This window comes from Rattus norvegicus, chromosome 15 (genome assembly GCF_021556685.1).
Source record: "Rattus norvegicus strain SHRSP/BbbUtx chromosome 15, alternate assembly SHRSP_T2T, whole genome shotgun sequence".
Taxonomy (NCBI): domain Eukaryota; kingdom Metazoa; phylum Chordata; class Mammalia; order Rodentia; family Muridae; genus Rattus; species Rattus norvegicus.
In genome coordinates this window covers 15,829,253-15,848,768 of record NC_141548.1, presented here as the reverse complement: position 1 = coordinate 15,848,768, position 19,516 = coordinate 15,829,253, and the positions used below count along the sequence as shown (strand labels likewise).

At 42.7% G+C, this 19,516-nt stretch overlaps 1 protein-coding gene and 2 pseudogenes across 18 annotated transcripts in view; 1 reads left to right on the top strand and 2 right to left on the bottom strand.

The window, feature by feature from the left end:
• Positions 1-19,516, bottom strand: part of Cadps (calcium dependent secretion activator) — a 466,682-nt gene that overhangs the window by 216,228 nt on the left and 230,938 nt on the right.
• On the top strand, positions 406-6,046 carry LOC148000839 (uncharacterized; annotated as a pseudogene). Its single transcript, XR_015638245.1, has 2 exons — positions 406-911; positions 4,517-6,046. The product of XR_015638245.1 is annotated as an uncharacterized LOC148000839 (transcript).
• LOC148000838 (small ribosomal subunit protein eS27 pseudogene) lies at positions 18,300-18,740 on the bottom strand (annotated as a pseudogene).

Below are 19,516 nucleotides of genomic sequence, written 5' to 3'. Positions count from 1 at the left end.
ATGAGATCATGGGTAAGCGACAAATCAGGTGTGGATGTGCTGCGCTAGGGTGTATATAAGCCGTGCCATGCGGGCGCGCGGGGCTCTCCTTAAGATTTCAATAAAAGTTTTTGATACAGCAAGGACTCTTATGTCCCCGCGTGTTTTCTTGCCGGCGAGAGGTCGTGCGTGGGACATTTGGTGCCGAGTACCCGGGACAAACGCCTCATCATCGCTGGCGCCAAGGGGGGCCTCCATTCACGGAAAGGGTCCAGAAGCTGTAGGAATTGAGGTAAGCTCCGAGAGACATGATAATTTCCGAATTGTTTGGTCTTGACCTATCATATCTTTCTCCTTCTGCTGAGGGTGCTGTTGAGGCCTCTATTACATGGTAGTCTGAGGCCGGGAACGTTAGGAATTTGGCAGATGGGCAAGCATTGTTTAGGTGAAGACATTTTTCGTCCTATAATAGCGGCAGGCCAAGAGGCCCTGGACGAAATTCAGGAAAGCATGTCAGAAACGGAGTGTAGTGAAAGGTTGCAACGAAAAAAAATGATACTGATCGATCTCAAGCACCAGGCCCCTCTGCGGTCTTACCACATTCAGAGGTGATAGTATGGGGAAAGGACACCCCGGGGACAGTGGCCACCTCGGCTACTGAGGGAGGGACCCTGAATAAAAAAGGGGGCCCCCTGCTAAGATTAAATTAAATAAACAGGGAAAGGAGGAGAAAACCCCGAAAAAAAAGCCTTTATCCGGTAAAGGAGTTAGAGGTCTTGGGGCTTGATAGTTCAGAAACAGACGAGTTTGGCTCCTCTGAGGAAGAGGATTTAGAAGATGAGGCAGCTCGCTATGAAGAAGAAAGATATGGGCCTAGGTGGAGAGCCACTGTGAAGAAACCGAAACTTATGGATCCTTTGTGGACAAGGCTGGTAATTTTGTTTATTTTTTTCTTTGTGTGGGAAGCCGTTACAGCCATTAGGACAGGTCAGAGGGTCCTTACAGAGCAACAAGAAAGTATGTCGGAGGGAGAAAAGGTCTCTAAAGAAAAAACGAAAAGAAAAGGAGATAAAAGGAACACAGTATTTTGGGAGAAAAATTTTGTCTTTGTGCTGGTAAAAGGTGTGATCAGGCTCTATAAGCTTTGCAGAGTCATACTGATTAGACTTGATAGAGGCAGACCGCCTGAAAATTTATTCAGGAGAATAAAACAAAAGGACATCTCAATGCCCATGCACAGCTTGATGGAGTTAATGTAATTGAGTTGTGAGTGGAAATACTCAGGACTGTGTTTCACTTCCATACCATTTGTGAATGTCAGTTGTGCTGCTCAGATATCTCGTAATATATCTCAGTATCTTACAGGAATTGGATTTCAACACGTTGATGGATTAGTCCAGGAATTGAGACAATCCATCGTCCATATCGACTCCACTCGAGTGGATAGTCACCGTGAACACCATCTGGTTTTTTCCCTCTTTGTCTATTGTCTGTCCTTGGTGCACTAAGCTATCCCCATGTCTGTCAGTTTATGTCTGTGGTTTTTGTTTCTTGCTGCTTAAATGTTTTATGTTTCATGTTCAAAAGAAAAAATGGTAAAAACTTTATCTGCTGGTCGTTCACACCTTGACTTGGTTTTAACTCGCTTCAAGAAGGGAACAAATGAATAAAAAACAGTTTCAATCAGGCCTTTAGAGCCCTGCACCTACAGCCAGGAGTCTAGGTTAGCTGGAGAAGCTGCCCGGAGGCTAAGCGTCTGCACGAGCTGATCTTAAAGCCGCCAGCAGCTTCTCAGCTTCTTTGGTACAAGAGCTGAGAGCTGTTTCTCTTAGAGAAATCCCTGACTTATTATTTGACTCAACAGATGACAAGGTGCTTCTCTTAAAATCATAGCTAAAAAGGTAAAAATGGTGTTTGGTCTAAATATTAAAGATATGTGTAGCCACTTCAATTTTGTTTCTGATTGGTTTTAAATGTGTAAATATGCTCTACTTGCCTTGGTCATAGATTGTTGGCTTTTAAGTTATTGGATATGGTTAAAAAGGTATAATATTGGTAACAGAAAGTTGACATAAAGCTGGTAATTTGGATCGAGTCATTCTAGACAACATGTGGCATGAGCCAACCCAGGGAAACAGATCTAAATTGAGATAATATTTTTATGGAATTCTTATTCTAGAAACCAGGCTTCTAAAAGAATTTAGGACAATGTCTCTTTGTTGAGGTACTAGAGACTACGCCATCGTGTGTTCATATATAGAAATTGGCAGTCAAACTTTGTACTAGATTGTTGGAGGTTGAGTTTTGCTTTCCAAAGTTGTGGTTTGCCCTGAAGCTATCTGTATTTTGATGCTAATTCCACTGCCCCAAGAACAGCTGCCTATCGAGTTTTGCTTTCCAAAGTTGTCGTTTGCCTTGAAGCTATCTGTATTTTGATGCTAATTCCACTGCCCCAAGGACAGCTGCCTAGTCACTACTCAGAACTCAGGTGACCTTGTGGTTGTGCTCTGTTGTTACAAGGAGAATTTAAGGATTGTGATTTAGGATTGCCAGTGTTACATTGACTAACTCAAACTTATTTTTAATTAAGAAAAAATCAAACAGGTAGAGACTGTTACAAGATTTACGAAGGATTGATGAGGTTTTGGAACTTGTGAGAACATTACAGCCAGTTTACTTACTCCAACTGCCATTTGAAGATAGATTTAGAGGATTGCTAACAGCCTTGTATTAGGTAATTTTGTTGCTTCTTCAATGTAAGAAGTTAGAACTTAAATCTTTCAGTGTATATGGAAATTTTTACTACTAACCTTTGCTCTCAAAATGAGCTTTAATATTTGGGGAGTAGCTGTTACACTACTCCAGAAAAGAATATTTGAAACTAATTTTAAGCTTCTAAGGATATGTTAATTGGCTAAGTACCTCACTCTACCAGAGGACTTAGGTCTTTGTTATGCACATTGGAGATAAAGCTTCAGCTGTGTTAATACAGAATTGTAGACTAGAGTCATGGAAGTATTTTAAAAAAGAAACCTGGTGAAACATATCTTATTCCAAACAACAGTTTATTGGTTATTACAAAATACTGATATTTGGCCTATTACATATACAAAATTTTCAGGCAAAATTGATAATTTTACTCTTTACATGCTTTTGTACTTCCTGTATATTTGTGCATACAACCCATAGGAAATGCGCTTACTGTATTTATAGGTGGTTCATCTAATGAAAAGGCTACATATATGATTAGATCACTTGTTTATTCTCTTGAGTTTCTATTGCTTCAACACAGATTATTAAATTACGTGCTATAGCCACTGTTTTTAAAATGTTAAAAAATCAAGCTTTCAATTGACATACTGATAGCCAATGTGTGGCTTGTGGTTTACAATTGATTTCAATTACTTAATGCTTTATTAGAGACAGGTTTTCTACTTAATAAAAATGAGTGATTTCAGTGTAAATTGTCTGACAACTCACTGTCCTTTCAGTGCTCTGGCTCAGACAACTAAACAAAACCATAGACCCAGCTCTTTAAAAATGGTAATGGAGTTGATAACACACCCTCATGAAAAGAGGAAGACTCCATTTGCTTATTTTCAACTCCCAGCCTCACCCTGCCAGCTCAGGGATTTCTAGTAAGACTGAAATTGGACAATATTTACAAGATTTGACATTTCTAATTAATGCTTATGTTTAGGTAAATAAAGTTTGTAAGGTGCTAGAGAAATGGCTTAGTGGTTAAGAGCACTAAGTACTGTTCCTTTATAGGACATTTAAGAACTCAAACTGGATTGCCTGGGCTCTTTAGCAAGGGAGGACAATGATACCAGACAGATTATAGGCCTTACATAGGAACAATTAGTCAAAAAATCTCATTCTTTATATATCCAAAACAATAATGCTGGAGACAATAATTTGGTATACAAGTCAATTTATAAATACAAGTGCTCAGTGTCCTCAATTTAATCCTCGAGGACTTACCTTAATAAATAATACCCTTACTATATCTTAATAAATAAATAGGGGGAGTTATCCCTGTATGCTAAATAATGCTCCTTTTATTTCAATTTTAAAATTTGGATGCCAAAGTTTATGGCACCCTACAACTAGGCATACTTCTGCCTAGGTGAAATAGAGAGATCCACATATTGACATGATCCTGTCCAGATATATTATATGGGGAAGAGGGAATGTTTGTGTTTTTTCTACAGGATGCTACAAGAGTGTGCCAGCTGCCTGAGTGGTTGCTGAGACTTGCTGATCCTGGTTACATGAAGATTCAGCTCTCGTGGTTCGGGTCCCTGGAGTCATTCCTTTGCCCTGAGAGGAAGATAGAAGATTCCCCCTCACCTTTTGTCATCACAGAGATTTTGGCGTTGCTGCAGTCAGTGTTACCGCTGCGTGTGTCCCGTCCCACTATGGCCCACTCTCTGACCCTCTGTGCACTGCTGCTTGTTGGAGAAGACTGGACTCCAGCCGTTGCTGCCCCCCTCATTCCCTGGGACTCTTGCTGCCTTAACTAGTCATTTTACAGACTGTAGCTTCACAGGAATGCCACCTGCGTAAAGCTGCTGTGAACTGGGGAACTCTGCCCTGGCTGTACAGATCTCAGAAATGGTTCCATTGTCTGCTGGTTGTTCCAGAGAAAAATGACTGATCCTGAACTGTCCTGGAAAAGACCTTGACACTTTCGCTGCTATTGTAGCAGCCATTACTGCTGCAGACATTGTGTCTGCAGTGTCTGGAGTTATCCTCCCCCAATCTATTGTTAGACAAGCACAGTGGGTAAACTTTCTGGAGTAGTTACTAACAATTGGGAATTCTAAATTCTATTATAGGAGCGGCTTGACTACGGCCCTTGGTGGTAACAGCTGAGGTGAACCAGATGAGGTGCCCACTACTTATCGGGAGTGGCTCTGTTTGGTGCAGCCCTATGCTGTGGATTAGTGTTCATGCTATGGTTGGTTTGCAAACTCAGATCTCAACAGAAACGTGACAAGGCCATTATCACTCAAGCACTTGTGGCCATTGTACAAGGGGCCTCCCATGGAATTTGGTTATCTATGCTCAGGAATTAGTCGGTATCTGAGTTCTCTGCTCTTGCACCCCATGGATCTGTGGATCCATTGCACTGGGATGAGAGAGACTCTCTCTCAGTATCTGAGTTCTCTGCTCTTGCACCCCATGGATCTGTGGATCCATTGCACTGGGATGAGAGAGACTCAATGATCCTTTGATCAGCCCTTCCACATCGCTGAGGTTTCCTCATTGCACGCGATAGGGTGATCATGATTTGTTATAAAATAAATGATTTGTGATAAAATAAATAAATAGGGGGAGATGTAGAGGGCTGCTTTAACATTCGCCACCACAAGATGGCGCTGGCTTCCACTGAGCCCCACGTGGAAGGCCAGGATAGCTTCCGCCATTACAAGATGGCGCTGGCCTCCGCCGCACCAGCCGACTTCCTTTCAGGAAGTTAACTGTGTGCGCATGTGCAAGAGTGTCTTTGTGCCAGGTCTTTGTCCACTCCGGGGCATGCCTAATGAGATCATGGGTAAGTGACAAATCAGGTGTGGATGCGCCGCGCTAGGGTGTATATAAGCCGTGCCATGCGGGCGCGCGGGGCTCTCCTTAAGATTTCAATAGAAGTTTTTGCTACAGCAAGGACTCTTATGTCCCCGCGACAACATTCTACACAACAATTATCCAAGAGAATAAGCCACAGACATTTGGAGTATGGCTAAGTACTGTGCTTGTCAGAGTATACTCTTAGAAGGGACTTTGGGTGGCACAAAGATAGTACCAAAAGGTCCCAGAGAGCTTTGCTCTTCTTTATCGAAATTCTTCAGAGAGTCTCATTGTGTGTGTAATGAGCATCTAAAAGTGAGGTTTTGTTTGCTTGTTTACAAAGAGGGTAGCATTTCCTGGAGTTCAGCTTCAATGTAGGATCTGCTAACATTGTTTCTACTGAAATTACTTAGTGGTTAATCCATTTACCACTGGCTAGACCTTTGCTATCTAATTTAGGGCAGACAACAAGCTGGGCCAGGCTGATAATTCCAGCTTCAAGGAGGGTGAGGCAGGAGGATTACGAACTTAAGACTGGGATGGATCTTGTCTTAAAAAAGGCACAGAGATATAACTTAGGCCCTAGATATATAGTTCAATTCTAGTACACTACACACACTAGCATGTACACGCACACATGTGCACACACACAGGCACATGCACACGCACACACACAGCACCACCATCAGTCCATCACCATCATCAACAAAAAGAAAGAAAACTACAAAATATTTAACAACCCAATTCAGAAGAGATGATGGTCCAAAGTAACAGACATTTTGGGGCGATGTAGCCAGTGCATTCGTCTGCAGTGAATGTTAAAGATCTGTTGGATTTGAAAAGGGAGGGTTCCTCCAAGCAGATCTCTCCTAATCCTTCTCAGAGCTGTATTTGGAATAGATTTTTTTCTATGAAAGCTCATCATTAATATGTATATCTGAGGATTAATTCTTACATAATATTAAGATCTTAATTCCTCTGAATCATTTTCATTTTCCTTTCTGGGCAGTGTGTGTGTGTGTGTGTGTGTGTGTGTGTGTGTGTGTGTTTGTGTGCACATGCAGATCCATGCATGTGTGCACATGTGCACCTATGTGTATGTACAACCTGGTTTCAACATTACCTGTCATATTTCAATTCTGTCAAATTATGCTAAGTTCTACCTAATCCAATAATTCTGTATAATTAAAACAGTTAAGTTTCAAATTACAACTGAGCATACTTTTAAGGGGAAAAATAAATCTCTCATCTCTCTTTTCAATTTTCTAGTGCTTTAGTTTTATCCAGCTTTGCAAACTGTGCTTATGGTCTGTCTATAAAAATAAACTTAAATGTAAATTATGATTTAAATCCCCGTGGGCAAGCTGTTCTGCTTGATTTGTTAGAAAGCAAATAAGACCTACTTTATAGTCTGTTTACTAAACTGAAATGTCTAAGTTGGGACTGTCAAACATTAACTCTATTGTTGCTGCAAACACAGAAACCAACACACAGAGGAAAGCTCTTAGCACAACAACACGTACACCTTGGAAACAAACCGCGTTCCGATGCCTTTCTTCCAAGCTGCAAGTTGATACAGGATTTACTAAGTGTTTGTGTGCGATTACATATGCTCATCACCCAAGGACTTGTTAAACAATCTCTTAGGTCAGGAGACATCAGTTTGTGAGCATGGTGAGTAATTAGGTCTCCACCACTGGAGGTCATTTGAGCATGTACTTTTGCTCACACTCTCTTACTTGAATCACTATCTACACTTCAGAAGCAACAGAAAGAAAGCAGAGACTCTGCTCCCCAAAACATGTTCTATTGGAGGCCTCAAACATATTAACTTCAAACTGCCATATGAGGACCCCAGGGTAAGCAGTGGACCAGATAAACCTTCCCCTGCCCTGCCCTGCCCTGCTCTGAGGGAGATGTTCAGATATGAAGTTTTATGGTTGCAATGTCAAAATGATTTCTTTTTCTTTATTGCAGGTGGAGCGGCATGTTTTTCTCTCTCTGTTGAGATTCACGAATTAGGAGACACTGTAGAACGATATTCTACAGTGACGTTTGCTCCTATGTGCACAACCAGATTGGAAAGAAACCAGGACACAAATGAAGGCAGAGGAGTGTAGGCCTAATGCATCTCTGTAGTTGCAGCCCCTGGCTCAGGGTCATGGCACAGATATTACACATGCAGATTCAATGCTATTGTACCTATGAGTCATTGCAACTGTCACCCAGCTACAAAAAAATGCTTGAAAGGGGATGGAAGAATTAGAAAGGTTTACAACAGGTAAAATGCTTAAGCTTAAATGTTCAATTCTCTCTCTCTCTCTCTCCTCTCCTCTTCCTCCTCCTCCTTTTTGTTTTATGGTGTGTAAACTCTAACATGTAATTGTTAGCGCTATTCTTGCTGCTGCCCTTGGTTTGTCAGCTGTGGAGTCCTGTGACTATAACTTAGGAGATGGCTTTACAATTAGCTGTTGGTTCAACCACTGCCCCAGGTTGCTGATCCTGGTTTCCCTCTTGTTTTAAGGCTCGATCATTTCCACGTGTAAGCACATCCCTCACTCTCGGTTGTCAAACCCTTTAGTGTCACTCTGAACCATATCTGTTCTCTGCAGTCATTCCCCTCTGAAGCTCATCACATCTTTCACAGATGACACTAGTGGGCTCTCATGCCCTTTGTCCCCTCTTGTAGGAACACAGTCCATGTAGGACTCTCCCTTCAAGAGTTTTAAAATAGCCATCTACTGGGGTATAATTAATGCCATAAATCCTTCAATTCTAAGTCTATTGGGTCTATTTTCAGTACTGTGCAGCCTTTGCTCTGCTCCTATATTGGAACATGACCTCACCTCCACACTCAAATGTCTCTTGCACTGTTAGAAGGCAAATCCATGCCATCCCAAGCAACCACACAACTCTTGTTTCCATGGACTTCCGTTTTCTCCAGGGTTTATAAAAGCACCTGGCAGGTGGCGGTGCATCTGGCTGCTCTTGCTCAGAGATGTGTTTGAAGCTTACCTGTGTGGTCTCATAGGTGCTGTCTCCTGTATCAGAACATACCCTATGCATTTGTTTTCTAAAAGCACACTACAAGCTATCACCAAATACTGAAAAACTTCTCAGTGTTCGCTACCCCACACCCCCAAGCCAAAGCATGCACTAGTTTGTCTCCATGAGGTCTTCTTAATACCATTGAGAAGAAAGCCAAGCCCCAGCCCCCTCATCGCACACAGACTTGTATGACGTGGCCTAGGCCTTCCTCTTTCATTTCCTTCTTGCTCACAGGCTCGATCCAATCACCCTTTTAGACATGACTGACTCCATTTTGGGCCTGAGAGTTTGCTCCTTTCTCTTGCTTGACCATGCTTTCTCCTGAGCATCAGATCTTGACAACTTGTAGCCACAACGCATGGGGCCTGTCCCTGACAAGTCAGCCTCAAGGAAGACCCTCTTCCCCACCTATTTTCAGCATCCTATCACTCTGGTTATTGCTTTGACACCATCTACACTCCTATTTAATGGTCTTTTCTTATAGAGTAGTGGCACGTCCCTTCTCACTGGAGTACTGGGCAGCTGGGACGAGGAGACATAGTAGGCTTAGAGTCAAGGCTGACTAACTACCCCCTATCTTGTTGCATGTTTATGAGCGTTTGCATGTATGTTCCTGAGCGTGTATGTGCATTACATGTGTGTCTGTGTGTGTGCACGTTTGTGTGATGTGTAGTTGTACATACACAGGGATGTGTACTGTGCATGGAGGTCAGAGGTTGACACCTTCTTCACGTGCTCTCCACCTTATGTACTGAAGCAGGGTCTTTTGCTGAACCCAAAGCTTCCAGAGATCTAGTTAGTCTGCGTATCCTGCTCACTGAGGCTTCCCCTGTCTCCTCCTCCTCCTCCTCCTCCCCATTCCGGGATTGCATGTGGGCTGCCTCCCCCACCAGTCAGTCCGCACCTCCTCAGCACCTTTCTATTTGGAGTGTCGGAAAGCGATTTCTTAAGTGTCAAAATATTTCTCTTATAGGCCAGATGCTCTTCTTAGTATATTAAAAGAAAACATAATAAAAAACCAAAAGAAAAAAGAAAATTATACATGTATATACTCAGTACACATAACATACTTAAATAACATGCTTAAAGAATACACATAACACATTTTTTCTCTACCTACAAAATACGTATAGGGGTGAGGAAAGTTGAGGTGGTGGGTGATATAGTGGTGGGTGATCTCTCATGACTGTAATTAAACTCAGTTGAATCAATCTCAGTACTAGGACTTGTTTGGCAAGCCTGACACAATAGGTGTGATCTAGATTTGGTTTCTTGGTCCCTGACTGTCCAAGGAAAAACAAGACCCTATTTTAATTTTTATTATACTTCTTCATTTACTTACTTTGTGTGTGTGTGTGTGTGTGTGTGTGTGTGTGTGTGAATATGTATATACATGTATGTGTACATGTATAGGTAGGTACATGCCACATTTGTGCGTGTGTGTGTGTGTGTTTACATGTATAGGTGCATGCCACATTTTATGTGTGTAGGTCAAGGAAGAACTCACAGGACTCAGTTCACTCCATGTGGTTCCTGGGGTTCGAACTCAAGTCGTCAGGGTTGGCTGCAAGTGTCTTTATTCACTGTCTTCTGGCCCTGACTGCCCTATTTTGTGCGGGACTTAGACTGTGACTACTAATTGAGAGTAACCTGGAGAGTGTCCAGAATGTCCTGTTTATCTCCTGCATGTTGCTGCTCAGAAACTATAATCCACAGTCAGCTTTTCCTCCGGTTTCCACCTGAGGTCCTGCACAAATATAAGCAAGGCATTAATTTCCTTTTCCTCCATGTCTAAACATGCACTCTGTGTGCTTAGCTCCCTGAAGTGTCACTCTGCTGCTAATGCAATGATTCTAATCAGGCAGTTCTTTTCGGTAACCAGACAAATGGAGAGAATTGAGATTGTTCAGAGAGGCCGGGGGATGACCTTCACTTGAGAATAGCGATTTGCTTGCTGTTTGTACACAAACAGCTGAACTGCATCTTAATTCGCCCTCACACGTGAAAGCTGAATGAATTCTCTGACACAGAGACAGATTCCTGATGAGTAGAAGCTGAAGGGACAGAGGTCTCCCCACAACCAATTTCAGCAAACGCTCGTCAGACACTCACTGCCTTCCCTTTCAGGATGTAAGATAATGGAGGTTGATTGGATGTGCTCATTTAAATCAAGTGACCAAATGTCCCCAGTTTACCCCAAGATGTGGGACTCTCAGAGCTCAGCCTAGAGAAGTCCAGGGTCAGCCAGGAGGAGTTAGTTAATAGCCTTAGTTTTCAGCATGTAAAGAAACGACTAGCAATGAAGTAGTAATATATCTTTATGAGTTTATGCAAAGTCACTGCCATAGCTGACTTTACATCTATGCTAAGGGTTTCCATTACACCATTATCTATAAGCTGGATACATCTGCCAGCGGATAAAACATAGACACAGCCAAGCAAACGTCATCAAATCTTTACAGTGATGCTCTCTGGGCATGGAGATGATGAGCAATGTTTGATTATCTTTATATTTTCCTTACTTTGTACAACCAAAATATCAATTAATATTTTGGTCAAAAAAACATAACATCAAATTATATTTTTTAAAAATAGGATAATGTGAAGACCACGCAGGCTGCTTCCACAGGGTACTCAGCAAATGCACATTATTTGAAGTGTTTATATAGAAAGCATATTTCCCCCTTCAGACTCGTCACGGCTGCAGCGGTTAGAACTGTGGTTCCAATTCCGCTGGAAAGCCGGAGTCCAGCTCCATTTGTTTGCATGTAATTAAGTGTCAGAGTCGGCAGCTGGGACATTACATGCAGAGAGCATCTTCTTCGGGTGGGGCTGTATGTAGGTCATTTCTCAAAATCTTCTCTCATTAAGGCCTCCATCAACAGCAGACAGCACTTCGGGCACAGTGCAATCTGCCTTACAAGCCAGAGAGGAAGGGACGCCAGACAGGGGGAGAGAATGTGTCTGTTTTCTCTTTGCGTTTAATGTCAGGATTATATAATGTCAGCATGCAGCATGCTGGCAGTGGCATCTCTGCTAATGTGAAGAAAACATATTGGGTGGAGCTGAGCAGCACACGTTGAGGGGGTAGGAAGGAAGATTCTGCTGGAGAACCCCACTGGCTGACCCCGACCTCTCGTGAGACCGTAGGAGACTCTGTACTGACTTCCATTTGCTCAAGGTCATCTACCAAGAGGACAGCATTGCACCTTACAGGCGGGCAAAGGGTGTGTGAAGATTGGTGACAATTGTGGCTGTAAAATGTCCTTGAGGAGAGCCAGGTGCTGGTCAGTGTTGACTGCCCTGTGCTTGGTGCTATGCTTGCAAGAGTGGCTTGTCAGAGTTGTCCCTGTGCCCCAATGTAGTTTGAATCTGTTCCTTTCATTCCTCCGTCGCCATGGCTACCACCACTCTCATGTGCTGGAATGAAATTGCAAGTAGGTGAATCCCAGGATGGACAAGTTTGGACTAAAGCCCAAACTTCTTACTGTGACCCCTGACTCTGTGAGTCTGGCTCGGGCCTATCTTACTGCTTCACATTTCCCAGTTTTCCTTCACTGCCGTCTGCCAAGCTGGCTTCTCTTCTGTTCCTCAAGCTCCTTTGAGCACCCGTTGGCTGATTGTGTGATTTTTCTCTTCCCGCCATTCTCTGCTCGTTACTGTTTTCTTCTTGTGTTACTTTGACTTCCAATAGTCAACGTCTTTATAAAACTTTCCCACTACCTAAAGTCAGACAGCTTCTCCCCACCTTGTCAAATCCCCATGGTAAACGGAGGTTTAATGGAGTAAATAGCCTTTACTCCACCCACCCCCACCATATTTTGGTTAAATGGCCAAAGGTTTAAAACAGATGTACAGCCCAAGATGAGAATTAGTGTCCTCAAATTTCTAAGGATATAAAAATAAAGTGGTTATTGATAATTTAAGTATTTTACTTTAATCACTAGAATAGTAAAAATGTGCGTGTTTTTTGTTGTTGTTTTGTGTTATCAGTTCTGATGTGCATAGGCATTTACACTTTTCCTTCCTTTTGCAGGTGTGTGCACATATGTAAGCTAGTGTGCATGTACACATGGAGGTCAGAGGAAAAGCCTAGAAAGTTTTCTAAATCTCTTTCCATTGAATTTTATGAATTGGTTTGTTTACTTATTTATAGATTATGTATTGAACTTGGGGCTTGCTGCCTCTCTAGCTCCAGGAGTGCATGCATACTCTACAGTGCTTAGACTTTTGAGCGAATACTGGGAATAGACTATGTTTCATGGTTTTGCAGCAAGAACTTGATCAGATGAGCCATTTCCTCAGGCTCCGAAATGCAAACTTTTAGTATCATGGCATAGAAGCTATACCGTGCTCAGCATAGCAAGCTGAATGTTCCCCTGGTGTCTACATGGGAGACAGAAAAATGATGTTTAATTTGACTCGGGCTTGATGGAGAAGTGACACAGGTTTTTTTTTTTTCCTTTTTAACCAGTTTTGGAAATTTCTGATCATTGTGCCAATGGGAAATAGTTAAGGTTTTCTTCTTTCTGCATAGGAATGGATGGGGCTGAGACAGATGAACCCGAACATGTCAAACAGGTGTACAAAGAGTAGAGCTGTCACAACATCTAATCTTTACTTTTCAGTTTGGTGATATTTAAATTTGATTAAGATGTTTTGGCTGAGAATACAGCAAATACAGAGGCGAATGCCAGCAGCAAACCACTGAACTGAGAACGGGACCCCCGTTGAAGGAATCAGAGAAAGAACTGGAAGAGCTTGAAGGGGCTCGAGACCCCTTATGAACAACAATGCCAAGCAACTAGAGCTTCCAGGGACTAAGCCACTACCTAAAGACTATACATGGACTGACCCTGGACTCTGACCTCATAGGTAGCAATGAATATCCTAGTAAGAGCACCAGTGGAAGGGGAAGCCCTGGGTCCTGCTAAGACTGAACCCCCAGTGAACTAGACTATGGGGGGGAGGGCGGCAATGGGGGGAGGATGGGGAGGGGAACACTCATAAGGAAGGGGAGGGGGGAGGGGGATGTTTGCCTGGAAACCAGGAAAGGGAATAACATTCGAAATGTAAATAAGAAATACTCAAGTTAATAAAAAAAAAAAAAGATGTTTTGGCTGAACATGGTATTTTTGTATTTTTTTACTTATTAATTTGTTATCCCAAAAATTGTCTCATAAGTCATTAAAAATATTAATCTTTTGATAATAGACATAGAACCCATAAAAGGATAATTTGACTCCAATATGCATTTGAATGCTCATCTGATTTGAACATGAAAATTTAGATACTAACATTAAGCAGAATGATATGTCTTCCTTATATACATTTTCTTTCAATTGTTGTAATAGTTTTCTGTATGATTATATCACTACAGAGCAGGTCCTTCCTCAGAGATGACCTTGAAACAATCATCTTTCAAAGGCAAGGAAGCAGCCATAGCCATATACTTGATTTGACTGCACTAGGAGGTCAAAGTCACACCCTGGTATATCTCCACTCAAGTTGCTGTCTCTATTGTATGCTCCATAAGATTGACTCTATGTATTCTAATGGCAGGACTATGGCCGTTGTCCCTTTATTCTCTATGGAACCCTTAGGACATGGTATATTGTATAAGAGCAGACATTCAAATGCAGTGGATCCCTGAATGAAGGACTAGCTGAACGAGCAAAGGGGAGACTGATGAAGTCATTGTGTACTTCTCTCTCACAGTCTAATTCACTCTAATTGACCATCCCTGGTAGAGTCAGCCTTGAGTAGGCTCACAGCACTAGTTCATCCCGATTAGAGAAGACCACAGGGGCATATGCCAGTTCCTCCAGAGGCTTCCATTTTCAGAGATCAGGATGGCTGAGGTTGTTTTGCCTTGGGATATTGTTAAACAGGAAAGTAGGAAAGAAAGACACATTTTCCAGGGGCCCATGTTGTACTAAGTTTGACTAACACAGTATCACCTACTGTTGTTCTCTACTTCGAAACAGGATGTGTGAATAGGCACAACAGAGAGGAAGGCAAGGAGGTGGCCCTGAATAGAAAGGAACTGAAAGGTCAGGCTAGAAGATCAGGATGGGATTTCGGACTGGGAGATCACATTGGAAAACCATTCTGTGAGATTAGCCCCCTGCGCCTAGTTCTTCTTTTCTAATGTGACCTCAAATCTTGATACCACAATCCTATTATACTCTGTATAAAGTAAAAATAATCATCCCCTCTGTATTTTTTTCTCTATTAAGAAGAAAAATTTCTAAAGCAAGAAAAACTTGACTAGATTGCTACTGTATAGTTAAGTGTCATGATTATTTTTAGATGTTTTGACTCAGTTCATGTGGTATCTACCTGTCTCTTGATATGTATTGTGTCCTTGAAAAGTGATGTGTGGCTGAGCCTTGTAGGTAGCCTAGAGGATCTTGGCTAACTCTAGCCTCAGAGGGAAACCTGAGGTTTGATAGAGCAAGTTGGTGAGATGTTATCTTAACCAAGAAATCAGCTCCAATGTAGAGCACCTCCCAACATGTGTAAGCTCCTGGTTTCAATGCTCAGGAGTGAGAAGAGCAGTTAACACCAAGCACCATAAAAACTCAAGCACAGTGCTTTTCCATCAAACATGGTTCCTTTCTAGCCAATCCTGTTCCAGTGGAGGGCAAGCATCCATGTACGTGGTGAGAGTGATCCCGTTTTGTTTTAATGGTCACCTGGCCCATCACATCATCTTTCCACAGAAGCTATTGACGCTTAATTCTCCATCAGTAAAAATGTACTGACAATTTTTTCATGCCAGGTCTTATATGAAATTAGCATCACACACAGATTTTCTAAGTATAAAAAAAGAATTTACAAGTGAACTTCTGTTGAAAGGAAAACCAAAGGGCATTTGGGTGAGGGGCCTTTCTTTTTTTTATCTTTTCTTCTTTAGTTCATACTAGTTGATGTCCTATATTATTTGCCTTCATATCCTGGGTGCACTGATGATGATGATGATGATGATGACGGTGGTGGTGGTGGTGGCGGTAAAGAGTAGCATTACATCCAAGCTCTAAACAGCCAGTGTTAGTGCCATTAGCCATGTTTTGTAAGGGAATTAACTGAGTTTCAGAGTCATTCAACAATTCACAGAATACAACAATGATAGCAGCAAAGGTGGGGTCTGAATGAAGTAGGTAACTCTCTTCAAACATTGCTCTCATGTCAGAGATGGAAGTTTATCTCCTAAGATGTGCCCAACCTACTGTCCTTTAAGACAGACTACCAGGGTCAAGAGCTGGAAGTAAGGAAATGGAATGAGAGCTTTTAAGGCCTCCCCAGGGAACAAAGACACTCTGAAGAACCTAAAGGTTGAAGCACAAAACACCCAGGAGTTTCAAAGCACTTAGAGGATTGGCATCAGCCATCGTGATCTGTTTTCCTTGGAGGCCCTACTCTCATCATCAACAGTGTAGTGAGGTGAGTTCTAGATCACAACACAGGGGAAACAAATCAAGGCAGCAGCTTAGGATGTACAGACGCAATTAGCTCTGCTGCACCCTAACCTCTTTCACACACTGGTTCAGATCAGATGGCTGACTAGGCAGGTTAAGACCCAGTCATGGGGGTCTGAGTAAGACTCAAGGGGGGATGGGACTGTAAGACACATGGACATGTTGCCCTCTGGATTCCTCTTGAGAAGCAACTCTTGTGCTACCCACCCTAAGAGTCCCCCCACTGCTCTAAAAACCCTGTACTCATTTTTCCTTTAGCAGAACATGCTCTTTGATTTCCAAAGGTGGCTGGTGGATTGAGTAAGATTCTGTTTGTTCTGGATTGAGTAAGGTTCTGAGCTTCTGTTTCTTCCTATTGAATGAGAGAGTACTAGACTCTTATGTATGTACATATGTGCTCAGGGGTGTGTGTTCGTGTGTGTGCAGAGATCAATCTCAGGTGTGGTTAAGAGCCTCCGTATTACTTTTTGAGGCATGCTGTTCTCAATGGGACCTGACCCTCGCCTATTAGACTAGAGCTCTGGGGATCTGCCTTTAACTACCTTCCCAGCTCTGAGATCACATTTGCTGATCCATACCCATTTTTTTACATGGATGTTGGGGAATGAACTCAGATTTTTGCAGCATGTACTTTGCCAGTGGAGCTCAACCCCTCAGCCCACTGATTTAATATAATCTTGTGGTGCATAGTGAGATCATAGGGGGGATTTTGGCTATTATTAACACTACTCTGAAAGGCTGCAAAATGCTGCTAATGCTTCCACCTTTGCCAGCCTGACAGGTTTCAACAGTCCCACAGGAAGGGTTGCACTCCTATCAAGTATGGAGAAATTGAAGAAAATTGAGGAACGTCTACTTGCTTAAGGTTACCCAGCTGGTGAATGGTGAAGGTAGGACTGAGGGTTAGGTCCACCTGTTGATCACATGGTACCTCTTAACTTTGTGCCTGACAGTAATTTTAAAACCTTGGTAGAACATTTGCGACTGCAATGGTTTCCGTGAAGGTGGGCCGCATCGTATGGAGAGCTTTCCCAGAGCTTCCTGAATGCCTTACAGTTCTCTGGCCCATCTTTGGAAACTGGAATGGTACTGGTGCTCACGTGCTGAGTTTCAGCTGCTGGATGCACTGACCTGGAACACCTGTGCTGTGTGAGTGACAGCAGGATCCTTGCTTTTTAAACACTAGCAATGTTTTACCCCACAAAACAGCTGAATACGTGGGAAGGAAATGAGCCTTTTATAGTCCTCCCAAATGTTCAATCCTATTTAGAAGCCTTCCTTCCCTGGATTTTTAGGAAGGCAAGGTAACACAATAGTGAAGAGTACCATTTTCCTGTTTGGTTTTTGGCTCAGCACTTTATTATCAGTGCCATTTTGACTAACCCACTTAATGTCAGTGGATCTCAGAATTTCCATCAAAAAATGGGCATAGCACTATCTTATAGATCTTAGCCTGGCACCTAGTCAGTGGAATGGACTAAATCAAAGTTAACGAGTGTGACTTTAGATCTAGGCCGCCTTTTATTTCCATCCCCACTTCCTCCCTTGAACAGTATTCACACCAAGATTGTAATAGCAAAATGACTTCTGTGAAATTGCCGGAGGTTAAAGAATATTAATTTTCATGAGTGTAGGAAGCAAGGCATAAAGAGGACCATAGCTGTCACATAGCTGTCACATAGCTGAAGCAGGAATGTGGCTCTGTGATTCCTGACTGTGTGTTCTTGTCTATAACAGTCAGCATGTTGCTGATTCACTGTTGAATCTACAGCAAGTATCTGTAGGAATCTACAGGAGACTGTGTAATTACTTCTGAGGGGTTAGAGTGCTGGTTCTCAACCTGTGGGCCTTGTCCCCTTCTGTTACACCTAAGAGCATTGGGAAAGCACAGATATTCGTAGCAGTAGCAAAATTACAGTTATGAAGTAGCAAGACAAATAATTTTATGGTTTGGGGTCACCACAACATGAGGGAATGTATTAAAGGGTTGCAGCATTTGGAAGGTTGAGAAACAATGGGTTAGCGTGTCTGGCCTAGGTCTCAATATTACAGTAAATAACTCCACAACATTCTGTTCTATGGGGTTTCTGATTATCTGATTATTAAATAACAAAAATTTAAAAGCCATGTTTCTTAGATCTCCATCTACTCATGATGAAAGTGTTCATGCAATTGGGCAATTGGAGTTTATTTATTTTTTTAACATTTAGAGGGAGTTTCAACATCTGAACACCGCATCCACTTCATGTGTTTATTGGGAAGGTTCCCACTCATCTTGAATCAGGGGCTTTCAGTGCTGCTTCCTCCTGAAGGAGCGTCCTTCTGTCAGCCGTGCTTTTCCACTGTAGGCTGACAGGGTACAGCGGAGCAGCCAACGCACAAGACTACCGTTTGTGCATGGTTAAAGACGGTGGTGATTTTATAGCATCCTGGGCATTTCATGTCCATATAGTAGGAATTGGGGCTCTGCACCAGGCGCTTTTTCTTGTGTTTCCTCTGCTCCTCTTCTGGAGAGGAATGAGGAAGACCCTTTGTGAGAGGCATGTTCTTGTGGAAAGGCCACATCCAGCTTCTTCCTCAGCCCTCCATCTTAGCTGCGGGTCCCATTAACTCTGCCTTATGCTCTCTCACAGTGGCTCCCTTCCCAACTGAGCGAGAGAATTGCAGGGCAGCTGAGGTGGAAGGGATCTAAACACTACTTATTAGGACTTGGGGAAGCTGGGAGATGTGGTGTCCAGTTGATGACAGGGTGGGTAATTGCTGACAGGATCAAAGATAGAACCCAGTCTCCTGTGGAAAGCCTGTTCTCAGCGCACGATCCTCTGTCCATCTCTAGTTTTGTTGGTTCTTTCCCAGCTAGCTCTTCCAGATAACACATAAGCTGCTCTTCCATAAACCTCTGGGCCTCCGGCTTGGGATGCAGGACAGTCTCTGAGCATCCTCAATGGTGCTTATCATTTTGCTGCTTCTGAACACATATATCTTCCGGGATTCTGGCTGAGTAAATTTCTAAGTCAATGTTGTCCTTGCCCTTTGTGATTTAATTAACCCCCGACCCCCACACACCCTAAGATTTATCTCTGAAAGGAAAACCAAGAGAAATGGTGTCTGAGCTCCTACTGCATGACACCTTCCCTATACATGTCTTTAGGACTGTGTGGGTTGGGCATATGGAGGAAGCAGGCAGGAAGGAGCTGCTCCCAGGAGATCTTGTCTCTTTTTCCACGTGTGGGTCTCAAGTCCCCAAAAGCTGCAGTGGTACCTGGGCAGTCCTATCCCATAACATATTTTCCCATTTGCTCTGCTGGATAGCTCTACAAATTCAAGGTGAACTCATATTGTACCCACCTTGGCAGACATGATGAATTCTAGAAATGCCCAACCATCCTTCCAACCCTCAGGCTACTGAAACAATGGTCTCTAAGTAGTTGGAA